Source organism: Arachis hypogaea, chromosome 9 (genome assembly GCF_003086295.3).
Source record: "Arachis hypogaea cultivar Tifrunner chromosome 9, arahy.Tifrunner.gnm2.J5K5, whole genome shotgun sequence".
In the NCBI taxonomy this organism is placed as follows: domain Eukaryota; kingdom Viridiplantae; phylum Streptophyta; class Magnoliopsida; order Fabales; family Fabaceae; genus Arachis; species Arachis hypogaea.
The window spans coordinates 8,246,949-8,252,200 of NC_092044.1; the positions used below are offsets into that span (position 1 = coordinate 8,246,949).

The 5,252-nt window shown below is 34.2% G+C and overlaps 1 pseudogene; it reads left to right on the plus strand.

Moving 5' to 3' along the window:
• The first annotated feature begins 2,388 nt into the window (after positions 1 to 2,388).
• On the plus strand, positions 2,389 to 4,204 carry LOC112710240 (septin and tuftelin-interacting protein 1 homolog 1-like; annotated as a pseudogene).
• Positions 4,205 to 5,252: the final 1,048 nt, after the last annotated feature.

Sequence of the window (5,252 nt, forward strand, 5' to 3'; positions counted from 1 at the left end):
AAGAGTCTTCAAATTTTAGTTTAATAGTTGAACATTTAAAACTATTTATTTTTAAACTAAAAATCTGACGTAAAAGAAGAATATGAAATAGAGCAAGACCAATTTGAGTAATGAATGCAATAGAAGATGGCTGACACCATGCTCTTCTCATATTGCAACCTGATAAACCAACTGAAGGTGTTAATTGCTGCAGCACCTTGATGAGGTACAATAATGCATAGAATAGAAGAGCTACATGCTTTTATGTTTATGCAATAATATTTGTTTAGTTAAAAAATCTCAATAAATCAGTTACTCATAATCTTCCCTTTAAGTTTGGTCTGACAACACGATTTTTTTGGGCAAAGCTTGATGAGTTGAGCCATTCCTTTCTGGTCAAGTACCTAATATTATTGTCAAACAGTTCAAAAATCTCAGCAACCATCTTTCACATATTCTTATTGAGCAAATAAATGTTAGATAACTAACCTCAAATGGATCACTCTGCACAATGCTACTTGATAGGTAAATGGGAAGAAATTTTTTAACATCATCTTCACTATACCCAAATGTCATTTGGATAAGGTTATTAGTTCCAAATGAAAAGAACTTAGCTTCATCAACAATCTACGCAAATGGATAATAAAATTAGAAAGTTAAAATAAATAATTGAGAGTAAACTATTCTCTTTAACTGTCTTTCTTTCCCAAATTCTAAAATTATAATTGTAATATATGATACAATAAAAAAAATCATAAATTTATCTAATACATGGACCTAACATAAACATGATTTGCAATTATAAAACAGCAATAAAGCCCTAGCAAATAAAAATAGATACCTTATATGCTCCAGCTGAAGATGATTCGAAGCTGCTGGAGGGGTGCCGTCGTAATCACTACAAATCAGCCGTACCACCATTAGCTCTTCTGCCAACCCAACCCAGTCCAACCTCAACCTCCGGCCAAAACAGAAGCAGATTAAACATAAATAAATATTTTTCTATTTTCTTAAAATGTACATAAATAAATTTCTGCTTTTTTGGAGAAATTACCTCTATAACATCACTGACGGTAGGATCTGAGAGCTCTCCGTTCTCTACATTAATGTTGTCAACTTATTGTCAGATGCTCCTTCTTCACTGCAACGCCATTCACCATTGCCGCTGTTCTTTCTACTCGACGCTGTATCAACAGCCACCATCAGCTCTGACTAATTGTTCTTCATCTCTGTTACTCGCCAGAGGAAACAGACTCGAAGCCTCTGTCGCGTTCTTATCTTTTCTTCGTCAAACGCTATCCCAACCATAGCACCGACCACCATCATTCTCTATCTTCTCTTCTAGTTACTTCTTCCATCACCGCGACCTCCTTCTTCCTTGCCGGTGATAATCTCTGTGCATTTTGAACTATTACTCTATTTGTTTATTCTACATTATTTGCATCAATCAGATGGAGAGAGTGCACGAAAAAGAAAGAAGAAAGAGAGAAATACAAAGAATTCAAAATTTGTTCACTCAATTTTTTATTTTAAATACTCAGATTCTATGTTCAAATTCCGATCCTTTTTGGGGAAGAATCCGCCAAAACATCTTCTCCCTGCATACTTATTTTGTCCAACTTTCTTTGTTTCACTTGTCATGTAAATAGACTCGACACTTGTTGAGCAAATAAATTATACACTTGTCGAGCAACAAATCAAGTACTACGCTTAATTTTCCGGAATTAGTCACCTCAACACCCTTCGATGGTTATACGGGTATCCAAAAATACGAACGAGATGGATGCTTGTTGTCCCAACCATTCTTGTTAGTTCCAATCCCGAAAAGAAAGGAAGAATTTTTTTACAAAGTTTTCGTGTTGTTAATTCCTAATCGTAGTGCTTCTTCCCCCATGCCGCCTATTGCTACTAGTGGAGTAAGGTTAATCTAACTCCATAGTATAGGTATAACCTTTCGCTTAATACTAAAAATTTATAATTGAAGCATATGAGGCTGCATTAATCGGGGATACACGACAGAAGAAATTTCTTTTTTATTTGTAACTTCACCTTCAGCAAGCGTTGGTTTTTTGTCATTTTTTTACGAATAAAATAATGTGTCTTTCTCATAAGACTGTTGTAATAAGTAAATGCCTCCTTTTCTCCCGAGGTTACTTATTATATATTAATAGATAGATAGATAATAGATGGGAAGAGAATAAATTTATATCAATAAATACAATAGTTTTTGTTAAAAAATGGAGGGTGCGAGTAAAAGCGCAAAATTTATATAGTTGATATAAAATTGGATCCGACCGTTCGGTCGGACTGGTCTAACTGCAAACTAGTGACTAGAACGGTTTAATGATTGGTCCGGTTCTTAGAACCTAATAGACATTGCTTTAGTGCCATTGCTAGTGAACCAGTGCCATGGACGAGGGCCAAGAGATGGAGAGGTTCGACGATGATGACGACGACTATTATTCCAGCAAGAAACGCAGGAAGGACCTTTCCACGAAGCAGATTAAGGAAGGGGTGATGCGGAGGGAGAGGGAAAGGGAAAGGGAGTGGGAGAAATTGGAGAAGAAGAGGGGTCAGGGTCAGAGTTCGGATCAAGATGGGTTTGGTAATGCGGGGAAATTCTATAACAATGGAATAGGGATGAAGCTGTTGGAAAAGACGGGTTATAGAATGAGCAAGGTATTGTGGCTCCTATCGAGGTGAAAATGAGGGCTAAGAATTCAGGTATTGGTTTTAGTGATGCAAGGGAGGTGCCGCCACCACCGTTGCCTGTTTTGCAGCAACAGAACAAAAGCACGGTGGGAGTAGTGCAGCCTGCGGCTAGCAGAACAAAGGAGAGGCTGTGGTCAAAGCAGTCACGGTTGAAGAAGAAGAAAGAGGAGGAAGTGTATGTTACTGCTGAGGAGTTGTTGGCAAGCAAGCAAGAACAGAATTTGGAGGTTGTTCAGAAGGTTTATGATATGAGGGGGCCACAAGTTCGGGTTTATACAAATTTATCTGATTTAAATGCTGAGGAGAAAGCAAAGGAGGAGGATGTCCCAATGCCGGAACTTCAGCATAACGTTGGATTGATTGTTGGGTTGGCGGAGGCTGACATTCAAGAGATTGATAGAGATTTGAGGAGAGAAAGGGAGACAGCTCTCAGCTTGAAAAAAGAAAAAGAGAACTTAGAATCTGAAGCAGCATTCCAAAAGCGTCAACTGGATAATATGGAGGAAATAATGAGCGTCTTGGACGAAGTAGCCGAAGAGAGCACTTCAGGAACACTAACATTAGATTTCCTTGCTAGATGCTTCACTGACTTGCATGAGAGATATGCCGATAGCTACAAGTTGTGTAATTTGTCCTGCATTGCTTGCTCATATGCTCTTCCTTTGTTTATTAGAGAGTTCCAAGGTTGGGATCCTCTTCGAAATCCATCTCATGGGTTGGAGTTGGTATCTACGTGGAAGACTGTCTTTGATGCTGTAAACTGGGAACAACTTATGCTTCGATTTATTGTGCCTAAGTTGCAACTTGTCTTGCAAGAGTTTGAAGTCAATCCAGCAAGTCAGAAGCTCGATCAATTTTTTTGGGTAATTAAATGGGCTTCTGTGATTCCAATTCATATCATGGTGGACATGATGGAGAAGTTCTTCTTCACAAAGTGGCTTCAGGTTTTGCATCACTGGTTGTGCTCAAATCCTAACTTTGAAGAAGTTATGAAGTGGTATAATGGATGGAAGGAGCTTATTCCAGAAGAACTATTGGCAAATGAAAGTATCCAATTCCAGATTAACCGTGGTTTAGATATGATGAGTCAGGCTGTTGATGGAATGGAGGTTGTCCAACCGGGTTTGAAGGAGAATATAAGCTATCTTCGGGTACGTGAGCAACGACAATTTGAGGCTCAGCAAAAAGCAGCAAGCTATGCTCAACAGCAAGCTGCTGCAGCATTGGGTGGTGCCAACGCAGATGGTGTGCATGATTTGAGCTTGAAAGAAGTCATTGAGGCTCATGGTTTGTTGTTCAAGATTAAGCCTGGTAGAATGCACAACGGTCACCAAATATATGGGTTTGGTAATGTCAGCATAATAATGGACTCGCTACATCAGAAGGTATATGCTCAACATGAGGAAACATGGTCCTTGAAATCTCTTCAAGGATTGCTAGAGTTGCATAATAAATCCCTTGGTAAAAGACACTGATTTCTGTATTCTAGTGTAATTAAAACACAAAATATTAAAACTCAAAGGGAGCCGTTGAATTACCAGCCCTACAGGAATCTTTTTTATTTACAGGTCTTTAATGCATGCATCTGAGAAGTCCAATCAGGCAGAAAGGAAGAAAGAACAACCATAACTTTAACGAGATGAGTTCTAATATTTTGGATTTCACTATTTAGTAATTATTTTAAATGTTTTAATTTTTTAGATCTCTCTAAATAAATATAATAGTTATTTAAAAAAAATTATATTATAATATTAAAATTCAACAAGTGATTTCATAAATTAATTTTTTAATTATTGAGTTTTATCATATAAATTATACAATAATAAATATTATAATTTTTAAAAATTTAAAAGATTTAAATTTTAAAATAATTATTATATTTTTAATGAGATTTAAAATATTAAATTTTTAAATATATATTCAACAATAATTTGGTAAACTTGTTTAGATAAAAAAAATTTACTATAAAAAATTATAATTTTAAAATGTAAAATTTTAAAATACAATTGACAAAATAATTTTATAATAATTTAATTATTTTTATTATTTTATGTAAAGAGAATTTTATTTTTTAAAGTCTAAAATTAATATTAAAATTAGTATTATTAAAAAAATTTAAATTTAATATTATGAAAAAAAATTATATAAGAATTAATTTGATTAATTTCTAAATTTTAGGGATAAAAATAATTTGTATCTGAATTTTCAGGACTATTTTTAATATAAAATTATAAATAATTTTTTTACATGTCAAGTGATATATGATATATTAAGTGTCACTAATTTGACATGTCAATCAATCATCTTATAATACGTGGTATTAATTTATTACGTCTTCATGTCACATATTACTTAACGTGACACATCATTATCTAAATAACGAAAGACCAATTTGATTTGCATTTTATAGGACTAATATAACTAAAAAGACTAATTTAAAAAATGAGTCAAGACGATTTTGATTATTAATCCGTAATTTGTGACACTATCCAAAATTAAATTTCAATTGCATCTAAAATAAAATAATTTCATATAATTATTATTTAATAAAAAAAAAGCAA